We start from the raw sequence: 12,674 nt of genomic DNA on the forward strand, positions 1-12,674 counted from the left end.
TCTGGGTTTGTTGTTGTTGTTGTTGTTGTTTTTGCCTTTTCCAGCTTTGTGTGTTCTAGGAGAAGCTCTGCTTGTCTTTTAACTTTGTTTTTGGCGTCTTTTGTTATACAGGGTTTTAAATGTTAATAAGGTCAAATTATCAAAGTTTTCCTTTATGGTCTGTGTTTTTTTAAAAATCTTAAATTCTTTTTTATCCCAATGTGATAAAAAATCTCTTATTTTTTCTTGTAAGAGTTGAGATCCATATGTCCTCTAGTATTTTATTATATACTGTAAGATAGATGCCTTATTTTACTTGTACCCCTGAGGATAGGCAATATGTAATCTATTGAATAATTTATTGTTTTCTACTCATTAGAAAAACCTTTTTATTGTGAAATAATTGTAGACTCACAGGAAATTGCAGAAATAGTACACAAAGTTCTGAGTACCCTTTACCCAGCTTTCTCCACAGTTGACATTGTATATAGCTATTGTATAGTATCAAAACCAGGAAATGGACATTTGTATGTCAGTGATAGCTAGATTACAGACTTTATTCAGTGTTAAGTATTTCAGTTCAGTATTCAGTTTTTTAAACTTGCATTTCTGTGTTTGTATGTGTGATGCTATGCAGTCCTAGCCGGTGTATAGATAGATATGTGTAACCAGCACCAGAATCAGAACTGTTCCATCCCCATAAAAGAAGTCCCTCATACTACCCACCTCACCCCTCACCCCATCTCCTGGTAATAACTAATCATTTCTTTGCCTCTATAGTTTTTTGTCATTTCTAGAATGATAAATAAATAGAATCAGATAGTATGTAACCTTTTGAGATTGAATCTTTCACTGGGTGTAATGCTCTTGAGGTCTGTTCAGGATGTTGCACGTATCAGTAATTCGTTCTTTTTTATTGCAGAGTAGCATCCCATTTTAAGGATGTACCAGAGTTGTTCAATCATTCACTCACTGTAGAATATTTGGATGTTTTGGGGTTTTGGCTATTTATAAATAAAGCTGCTATGAATATATGTGTGCAGTTGTCATATCTCTGGGCTGTGTCCAAGAGTATGATTGCTGAGTTGTATGGTAAGCACATGTTAAGTTTTGTAAGAAACTGTCAAAGTGTTTTCCAGAGAGGATATTAACCATTTTATAGTCCCACCAGCAATATGTGAGAGATCCAGTTTCTCTGCATTCTCATTGACTTTTGGTATTACCACTATTTTTATTTTAGTTGTTCTAATAGGTTTGTAGTGATATCCCATTGTGTTTTTTATTTTCATTTCCTAAATGGCTAATGATGTTGAACATATTTTCATGTGCTTATTTGTGCTATTATAACTTTTCTTTGGTGAAATATATGTTCATGTCTTTTGGCTATTTTCTAATTGAATTGTTTGCTTTTTACCATTGAGTTTTGGGTTCTTCATGTATTCTGTATATAAGTCCTTTGTCAGATATGTGATCTGCATATATTTTCCCCCAATCTGTGGCTTGTTGGTTTTTTATTAACAATTTCTTTCACAGAAGAAGTTTTAAATTTTCAGGAATTCCAGTTTAGCAATTTTTTCTTTTGTGGATAATGCTTTTGGCATCATATCTAAGAACTCATTGCCTAGCCCAAGGTCACGTATGTTTTTTCCTAAAAGTGTTATGTTTTACAATTAGGTTTGTGATATATTTTGAATTAATTTGAATAAGGTGTGAAGTATATAGGTTGAGGTTCTTTAAAGAAAAAAAAAATTTTTTTTTTGCCTATGGATGTCTAGTTGTTTCAATACTATTTGTTGAAAAGACTTAACTTTTAACGCAGTATGCTTGAGTTTTCTTTTTCTTTTCTCTTTGTCACTCAGACTTTCAGTGGGAAGTTTTTTCATCTCTATTTAATTCTGAGAAAGTTATCTCTTGCTTTCTTCAACTATTTTCTACTGTTTGTTTTCATTTTTTCCTCTTTCTTGGACTCTTATTATCTAGATATTAGTAATTCTATTAACTTTTCTTTATAGTTTCTATAGTTTCCTTAATTGTTTTCTCTTTTTTCTATAAGATTTCCTTAATCTAACCATCCTATTTAATAATTCTCACCTATATCAATTCCATTATTTATCCCATCTGTATTATTTTAATTATTCTATTTTTATATTTAATATCTAATATTTTTGATAAGACATGTCTTCTTCCTGTTTCATAGTGCTTATGTCCTTCCTTGTTTATTTTCATATATTTATAAAGCTTATTTTAAATACTTGGTCTATCTTTTCTAATATCTACACTTATGATGAAATTGGTGATTGAGTTTTTTATCTTTCTTTTGAAATAGTTTTGCTCCTCAGATGAACCTGAGAGGTAATGACTGCTCTGTTTAGGATTGTTTAGTCTATGTTTGCCCTATCAACTTAAGTGGGAGGTGTGGCAGAAATGAACTCTAGAGTGGAGAGCACATCTTCCCTACCCCTCAGAAAAACTAGAACTAATCATTCGTTACTCTAAGGATCAGTGCCTCAAGTTAGGTCTTTATCCTTAGCACCCCAAGAAGCAGCAGCCTTAGGGAGAGGTAACTTCTTAAATTGTAAGCCACCTGCCTTGGGGGATTGAAAAAGGAAGGGTGAAGAATCATCTTCCCGGCTGGGCGTGGTGGCTCACGCCTGTAATCCTAGCACTCTGGGAGGCCGAGGCGGGTGGATCTCTCGAGGTCAGGAGTTCGAGACCAGCCTGAGCAAGAGTGAGACCCCGTCTCTACTAAAAATAGAAAGAAATTATCTGGCCAACTAAAAATATATATATAGAAAAAATTAGCCGGGCATGGTGGCGCACGCCTGTAGTCCCAGTTACTTGGGAGGCTGAGGCAGGAGGATCACTTAAGCCCAGGAGTTTGAGGTTGCTGTGAGCTAGGCTAACGCCACGGTACTCACTCTAGCCCGGGCAACAGAGCGAGACTCTGTCTTAAAAAAAAAAAAAAAAAAAAGAATCATCTTCCCAAGCCTACCTAGTCAGTCCCCACTGAGTTTCCTTGTCTCCGTGCCCCCTCAGGGCTTCTGCTCTGACAGAAGGTGCTCCTGTATGTAGATGTCTGAGTCATAGCAGGTGTGGAGGCAGGTTCCAGGGCAACAAATGGGTGGTAGGTCCAACAACTTCTGCCTTATTTTATCCTATCACTGCACAGACCCCTTTCTGCCCCAGGATAGATCCAACACCAACACCCCTTCCCCACTCTCGTACAGATGCACCAGTTGAGGAGAGCCCTTCTATATCCCTAGGGTCTCTCAGTTTTTTACTTTTTGATGTCCTCCCTTTAGAGTATCGCTAGGGTTGATCCTGAGAGAGGAAACCACCAGAACCTGTTCTGTTGTTTCTTCAGTGTTCTCTGACTTTCTCAGATATATATCAACCTAACTCCTGTTTGCACTTCTGCATAACAACTTGCACCTTTGATTTTGGAATATAAGTCTGCAAATATTACTTTTTCTCTATTGCCTTGAAATTTTTTTCAGTTCAATTTCTATTAGCTATATAATGTCACTTACTCTGTCATTTTCCATGTCTTTCAACTGCTTTTTAAAATATTTTTTGTATCATATCTCCATGCTACATTGTAGGTAATTAGATTGTCTTCCAATTCATTTCTTCTCCTTTCATCAGTGTCCCACTCTAGACTTTTTCCTGTCCAGTGAGATTTTTATTTCAGTAACTGCTTTTCATTTCCAGAATCTCTCATTGTTTCTTGTTTGTATCCATTTGTAAATATTTCATCTCTGCCTGTTTTTGTTTCTTATTTTCTTATTCCTGTAAATGAATGTTATCCTTCCCATTATCTTTTTGAAGACTCTAAGCATACTTAGTTTTAAATACTTTTTAGATTTCTTTATTATTTTCATTTTGTCAGGAGTGAACTCAGTTTTCTTTCTGTGTTTTGGAATGTTGGATTATGAGCTCATCTTGAGTGGCTCAAGGTTTGTTTTGTTTTGTTTTTTAAAACCTTTCTTTCTCTGTCTCTCTGTATGCTTACCTCTCCCTACCTAAGTTTTCATTCTCTTCCACCTGACACTTGGGACTACCCATGCATGTTCAAGACTTATACTGGTAGCTGGAGGTGACTTTTTTTTGCTGCTATCAGAGATATTGCAGATCTGGTCCCTGGTCCCTAGACCAAGGGATGACGTGGTTCAGTTACTGGAGAAGTTTGTATCCTCTCACCTACCTGATTATAACACATTTAGAAGTTATAACCCCAGGCTGTGATTGATGACAGGTTATTTCAGCTTCCTTTATAAGCAAGGCGTCCTAATGCCTGGGCATAATTTTAAGCAGTGAGGCCATATTCAGCCTTTGTATCTTGGATGGACACTTTTAGCCCTTAGGAGTTGAGCTCCTGGTTTTCTCTGCCATTTTCTGGACCCAGAGCCCCAAAGGTCCACAGCTTCAGCCTCTCTTGACCATTACGTGTTTCTGTTCATGCTCTCATCTATGAATATGTTAATCATATTTTTGAGCATAACTCTGTCTTTTTAAGTCTCACATTTGTATTTTCTCTTTCATTGCTCTGTATTTGGAGAAGGGAGATATCACCAAAGAATGAACATAGAGAACCATATTAACTAGAAATCTATTTCACTCATGACTACATGAGTACCTCATTCACTCATTTGTTTTCCTCTTTATTGTCTGTATCTCCCACTGACAGGAAAGCTTCTTGAGAGTAGAGACCTTTTTAGTCTTATTCATTATTGAATCTTCAGTTGATAAATTTTTGTTAATGAAGAAATGAATAAATAACAGACACTAAATAAATGTTAGCTTTTCTTCCTTTCCTATGAAAGATGCTCATTTGGTCCCCTGCACCAAGTACTTTGTTTATTGTTCCCTGCCACAATTCCTATGAGAGAGGGTGGAATTATTCCTTGACCTTCTATTCCCAGCCCCTTTCCTCAATCCGATTAGGTATTGGATTCAACTGCTTTTTGGTAGCTCAGAAAGGTACATACAATTAAATTTTCCGTGTTCCTTAATTGCATAATAGCTCACAGATTGAAAATATATAGATTATTTTGAAAAATAAGACAGCCGGGCAAGATAGCATGCACCTGTAGTCCCAGCTACTCGGGAGGCTGAGGTAGGAGGATCACTTGAAGCCAGGAGTTCAAGGCTGCAGTGCACTATGATCACATCTGTGAATAGCCACTGCACTCCAGCCTGGGCAACCCTGTCTCTAAAAAAAAGATAAGGCATTAAATTAAAATGATTTTTAAATTTGAGATCAGTCTATTTGCTGCTGATGGCTTTTGAGGTAGAAGATAGACTTGAATAATCCTATGTGCTTTAGAACCAAAGACATAAAATGTCACCTAGTTTTTTGGTAAAATCTCTAAGTCCTGATTATTGTTGTTTTTTCTTACTTTAGAGAAACCCACTGTTACTGATTTACATCATTCCATTTTTATTTCAGTAAGAAAAAAATAGTGCCCTACTCTTAAGTTTAGAAGCTGGATTTTCCTTTTTCAAAGCATTACTATATTGTAACAGTATCCTGTCATCCCATTGACAAGCATCTCCTCTTATTATTGTCAGGAGCATTTCATGCAATCCAATTATGTCCTTTTCAGTAGTTTCCTCTTGTAGCAGAAGACAAAACTAGCAAGTTGAACAGTAAATCTAATTGCTGTTGCCAAATGTACTGCATAAGAGGAGCTGCATCTACGTTAAAATTCTCATGTACCTAATACAGAATGAGAAAGAAATGACATTGTTGATTGCTTCGGCAGAATGAGGGGTGCTTAAAATATCTTTTAAAAAATTTAAATAGAAACCTCCTTAACTATTCTCTTTATACAAATGAAACATAAATTATCTGAAAAACAGTAAATAAAATTTGTAACAGAAGAGAGCTTTTAAAAGCAGACTAGTGCTTGCCTAAGTGATACTTCCAAACTAAGGAAAGCCTTTAAATTTATGACAGACATGGAGCTGTTTTCTCTATATATACTGTCCAGAATTTTTATTATTTGATTTTCTAATTAATAAGGCTGTTTGTAGCTTTTCATCACCTCAAAAGACCTTACTCTTTTCCTATTTGAGGGAATTTAACAATGAGGTTGTGATTTTTTCGGTTACAGTTGTTTCCATAGAAACAGATAGGGATGCTGTGAATTGGTCCACACAAAATTAAAGCTGACCAAAACCTTCAGTCTAGTTGTGAGTTACTAAATTGATAGTGATACACAATAAATGTTTCTTTCCTACTGCCTCAATTTGTTATTTTGCTAAATGGAGATTATATAATTTTTATCCTTTGGTTTATTAGCATGTCATTTATTATATTTGCAAAAATTGAACTCATCAAAGTTGTTAGAGAAATGGAAATTATGCTTATTCTAATTATGTTAATTAATTAGTCCTCTTTTTACTACCTCATTGTTTTATGCTTAAAATCCTGTTTTATTTTCATATTTGTGTTTTTATTAATTTTAAGTTAGAAAACACTTATTGAAAAATTCAAAAATATAAAAGGATAAACAGTGAAGAACAGAGTTTCTCCTTACTCCTCTGTTCTACTGAGTTTCTTTCCTCAGAGGCAACATTGACAGTTTCTAAATGAAGTTTTTGGGGAAATTCTGTGTCCATTCATTTCTTTTACCTAAATGGAATCATTCAATATATATTGCTCCACAACATGCTTTGAACCAAGCAATGTATCTTGGACATCTTTCTGTATAATAAAGGTAATCATTCAATGTATATTGTTTTGAAATATGTTTTCTTTACTAAACTACATATTATGGACATATTTCTATATCAGTACCTATAGCTATGCTGTATTCTTGATATATAAATGAATCTTAATTTAACCATTTCCCATTGGCAATCATTGGGGATTTTTTTTAAAGCAGTGTTGCAATGATAATTCTTGTACATATATTTTTATGATACTGTCTCTGAAGGGGAATTGCTGGAAGATTCTATTTTGTTTTGAAAATAATGCGAAATTGTTCTCCCAAATGTTATACCAATTTATATTTATCAACAGTATGTCAGATTGATTTCCCTCATCTTTGCAAGTACTCTTATAAAATGTTTACATTTTTGTCAGTTTGAGAGGTGAAAACATTTAATGTGTTTTACTGCAATTGAACAACTTTTTGTGTGTTTATTGGGCATTTGTGTTTCTTTTTATTATTAACTCTATTCATGTCCTTTGCTTATTTTCCTGTTTGGTTTCTCATCTTTGTCTTATCAATTTCTAAAAGCTATTTGTCTATTAAAGAATTAGCCCGTTGTCTGGTTCTTTATCTGTCTATTCATTTTCAGTTTTTCATTTTATTTTTAAATTTTGTTCATGACTTTTTTTTGCCTTATAGAAACCTTTAATTTTTATGGAGTCAAATCTGCCAGCTTTTTTTAATGGCTTCTAGATTTTAAGCCATTTCTTAGAAAGACCTTCCTTGCTCTCACCCTGACTTAAACAACAAAAAAAAAAGACTTTTTTTAAGAGCCATTTTAGGTTCATGGCAAAATTTAGTATAAGGTATAGAGAGATTTCCTCTTAGGCCCTCTGCCCATCCTACATGCACAGCCTCCCCAACTATCAGCATCCTCTACTGCAGTGTTAAATTTGTTGCAATTGATGAATTGACATGTTATAATCATCCAAAGCTCTTAGTTTACATTAGGGTTTGCTCTTGGTGTTGTATATCCTGTGGGTTTGGACAAATGTGTAATGATATGTATCCACCATTATATTAATAGTATTATACAGAGTAGTTTCGCTGCCCTAAAAATCCTCTGTGCACCACCTGTTCATTTCCTTTCCCCCCCACCCAATGCCTGGCAACTATTGATCCTTTCATTGTCTCTGTAGTTTTGCCTTTTCCTGAATGTGATATAGTTGGAATCATATAGTATGTAGTCTTTCAGATTGGTTTCTTTCACTTAGTAATTTGTATTTAAGGTTTCTCCATGTCTTTTCATGGCTTAAATAGCTCGTTTCTTTCTAATGCTGAATAATGTTGCGTTGTCTGAATGTGTTACAGTTTATCCATTCATCTACTGAAAGACATTTTGGTTGCTTCCAAGTTTTGGCAATTACGAATAAAGCTGCTAAAACATATGTGTGCGAGTTTTTGTGTGGACATAGCTTTCAGTTCATTTGGGTAAATACCAAGGAGCACAATTGCTAGATCTTGTGGTAAGAGTATATTTAGCTTTATAAGAAATCACCCTGGCTTTTTATGCTTTAATATTTTTGTATATTTAAAACTTACCTATCAGGAATTTGTTTTGATGAATGGATCAAAGAGATCTGCTTTTTAAATTTTATTTTTATTAGGTCATTAAATATGAAATGTCCAATTTTGAATCGAAAGTTTTAGTTTATTATATTTCAAACAAGAAGTTAGTTTATTATATCTCAAACATTAATCAAAATATGCACCTAAACTATTGACACAGTTTTGCCATCTTAATGGTAGCTTGTTTATGCCAGCAGCAAAGAAGCCTGGAGAGTGATGAGATTGCGAAAGGTGTTTTCCACAGCTTGTTGAGAATTAAATATTTTTCCTTGCAAGGAGTGGTCCAAAGGCTGGAAGAAGTGGTAGTCAGTTGGTGCAAGGTCTGGTGAATATGGTGGATGACAGAGAGTTTCCAAGTTAAGCCTCTGTAGTTCGAGCAGTGTTGTTTGTGCGACATGTCATCCAGTATGGTCTTACAAGAGGATTGGCCTGTCTCTATTGACCAATCTCGGCTGCTTAATTGCAAGCATCCTTATCATTTCATCCACCTGATTGCAGTAGACATTGGTTGTAATTGATCAACCAGGACTCATGAAGCTGTAGTGAATACTGCCAGCACTGGACCACCAAACAGACACCATTAGCTTTTTTTGATGAATATTTGGTTTTTGGTCCTTCATCTTTATGCAGCCATTGTGCCAAATGCTTGCAATTGTCACAAACAATCCATTTTTCATCACATGTAACAATATGGTGTACAAATGGTTTACCTTTATGTCCTGACAGCAAAGAAAGGCAAGCTTTGAGATGATTTCTCTTCTGATGCTAGTTTAATTCATGCAGTACCCATCTATCCAGCTTTTTTGCCTTGTTGATTTATTTCAAATGGTCCAATATTATTGGAATAGTAACATCAAACCTCATTGCTAATTCACACATAGGTTGAGATGGATTTGCTTCCACTATATCTTTCAGCTCATCATTATCCACCTCGGTCTCAGGTCACCCACATGGCTCATTTTCAGGATTAAAATTGCCAGAATAGAACTTTTCAAACCATCTACATACTGTGCGTTCATTAGCCACATCTTTCCTAAACACTTTGTTGATATTTTGAACTGTTTGCACAGTATTGGTTCCATGATGAACTCATATTTGAAAATAACACGAATTTTTGACTTCCCCATGGTTTCACAAAAATTGCTCTTAAAAAAACTTTGAAAGATAGTCACAAGCCAAACCGGGCATTTGAAAGAATGAGGTGTACCTTCACAATAAATATAAAAAAATGTGTGAAAGTTAAATGTCAGAGATACTAATTTTGACAATCAAACTTAGTACTTAAGGATATCAGACATTTCCTGCTTCCTAACCTAATACAAGTGATAATCACTTGTCTCAGTGTCATTTGTTGCATAATTCATCTTTTCTCCTTTGATTTGAATTGTGGTTTCTATCACATAATAAGTTTTCATTTATGTTTAGTTCTATTCCTGGATTTTTCATTTGCTCATATTAAAGAACTAACATTTAAAGGTAAACTGTAAAATTTAAATTAGAAGAAATTACCCATAATGGTGTAACAGAGAAAATGGCTGGAAAAGGGTCAAAATGTTTTCTATCTCTTCAAAACCTCCTCATCCTTTTTGAGAACTAAAACCTATATCCCTACCTCAGGCCAGTCCTTGGGAGGGGCAGGAAAGTATCTTTTGTTCTTTGTGCCACAGGAAATGGCTCAAGGGAATTGCCCAGGGAGAAATAATGAGATTGTTTTAGCCAAAGATGAGATTATGGGATTAATGAGAACCTTTAAAAGCTCTGTACTTCTGCTCAGAGGCAGGACATTGGTACTTTGAGACAGGAGTCTGCCAACCTCCTCATGTGCCAGCAAATTAATAAACAACTCTTTCCTTCTCCTTAAACCACTTGTCCTCGATCTTCTGATCCAGTCTTGGGGACAAGTGCCTAACTTTCGGCAACAATGAGGTAGAGAGAATAAGGTGGAGAGGAGGAATAGAAGTAGGATTTCTTTGAATATACCTTGTTTTTAGATTTGTCATGGGAACCCTGGAAATATTTTGCATAATTATAAGAAGTAATCCCTAAAAATGTAAAGTAAAATTAAATGAATGTACCTTGCATTTAGTTAATATTTTCATTCTGCAATGTTGGTATTTTGTTTTGAGATTATTGTGAGTATAATGTATGATGAATCAAATGGATAATCATGTGATACTATATTTTTATCATCTTTGATGGCTTGAGAACTGGGATTCTCCACGTGGGAGAAAGGAGATAATGGATATAAGAGAGAAGAGATTGTCACAACCTGATAGACTTGAATTGAATTGGAAGTATGTTGGTGTAAACTCATGATAAATTTTACCTTGAAATTATTTTTGGAATTTTACACACTTCTAAATACTCATAGGTCAAAGAGGAAGTCTCAAAGGAAATTGCAAAATACACAGTACTGAATGAAAAGAAAACACAACATATCAATATGTGAAATACAGCTAAAGTATTAGAGGAAAATTTGTAGCACTTACATTAGAAAAAAGGAAAGGTCTAAAATCAATCTAAATTCCTTCAAGAAAGTAAGAAAAGTGAAATGAACCACAAAAAATAGAAGAAAGGAAATATTAATAAAAAAGAACAGAAATTCATGAAATTGAAAGGAAAACAACAGAAAATGAATGAAACAAAAAGCCAGTTCTTTGAAAAAAAATTTAAAATAATAAAATAAATTAATAAAAATAAACTAACAATAAATGACTTAAAAAATAATAAAGGTTGATAAACCTGTAGGAAGATTGACAAAGATAGAGAAGATACAAATCACCACTATCAAGATGATGAAACAAAGGATATCACTGCAGTTCCTTCTACCATGAAAGATGAAAGGATAATACTTCCAACAACTTTATGCTTACAATTTAGAAGAAATAGAACAATATCTCAAAAAACATAAACTACCAATGTACAATCAAGATTAACTAGAAACTTAATAGTCATCCTATGATCATTTTAAAAATTGAATTTGTAAAATAAGTTTCCTGCAACAGAAACCTCCAGGCTCAGATGTTTTTACTGGAGAATTCTACCAAACATTTAAAGAATTAACAGCAGTTCTACACCATGTCTTCCAGAACATAGAAGAGGAGAGAACACTTCCCAATTCATTTTATGTGGCAAGTATTGTCCTGATACCAACTTCAGGCAAGGACATACAAAAAAAGAAAACTATAGATCAATATGCCTCATGAAATTAGATGTCAAAATCCTCAAAAAAATATTAGCCAGTTGAATCCAACAACATATAAAAAGAATTATATACCACAACCAAGGAGGATTTAATCCAGGTTTGGAGGACTGGTTCAACATTTGAAAATCAATCAGTATAATATATCAACAAGCTGAAGAAAAAAAATCATAGGATCTCAATTGATGCAGAAAATTTGACAAAATTCAGCACCCACATATGACCAAAAAAACTCTTAGCAAACTAGAAATAGAAGAGGATTTCCTTAAATTGATAATGATCATTTACAGAAAACCTGCAGTTAACGTTATGCTTGATGAATACTTTCCTTCTAAGATCAAGAACAAAGCAAGGACGTCTGCTCTCACCACTCTTTTTCAACATAGTACTGGAAGTTCTAGGCATTGTAATAAGGCAAGAATAAGAAAGAAAAAGCATGCAAAATGTAAAGGAAGAAAGAAAACTCCCCCTGTTTAGAGATGACATGATTGTCTAAATAAAAAATCTCAAGGAAACAAAACTAAAAAACCTCATAGAACCAGTAAGCAAACCCTATTCATATAAGCAATAAGCTTGTGGGATACAAAATTAGCATATGAAAATCAGTTGAATTTCTACATGCTAACAGTGAACATGTGGAAACTGAAATTAAGATTTAATGCCATTTATAATCACTCCTCCAAATTGAAATACTTAGGTATAAATGTAATAAAACATGTATAGGATCTGTATGTTGAAAATTATAAAATACTGATGAGAGAAATTAAAGAAGATCCAAATAAAGAAGGCCCAAATGTACATGGATTAGAAAATTCAACATAATAAAGATGCTTCTAATTATTCTGTAGGTTTAATATAATTCCTATCAAAATCCCAGCAAGGTTTTCTGTATATATAGATAATAAGCTTATTCTAAAATTGATATGGAAAGGCACTGGCCCTAAATAGCTAAAACAATCTTGAAAAGGAAGAATAAAATGGGAGTAATCACTCTGCCTGATACTAAGTCCGATGTGTAGCTACAGTAATCAAGAGAGTATGGTATCGGTGGAGAGACAGACACTTGGATCAGTGAAACAGGATTGAGAACCCAGAAATAGACCCACGCAAATATGGCCAGCTGATTTTTGACAAAGTTGCAAAAGAAATTCAGTGGAGGAAGGATAGTCTTTTCAACAAATGATGAACTGGACATTAAACAAAAC

The 12,674-nt window shown here is 34.2% G+C and overlaps 1 protein-coding gene across 1 annotated transcript in view; it reads left to right on the forward strand.

The window, feature by feature from the left end:
• Window positions 1-12,674, forward strand: part of ENTHD1 (ENTH domain containing 1) — a 110,785-nt gene that overhangs the window by 41,748 nt on the left and 56,363 nt on the right. The gene's annotated exons all lie outside the window — the stretch shown is intronic.

This window comes from Lemur catta, chromosome 6 (genome assembly GCF_020740605.2).
Source record: "Lemur catta isolate mLemCat1 chromosome 6, mLemCat1.pri, whole genome shotgun sequence".
NCBI classification, from domain to species: domain Eukaryota; kingdom Metazoa; phylum Chordata; class Mammalia; order Primates; family Lemuridae; genus Lemur; species Lemur catta.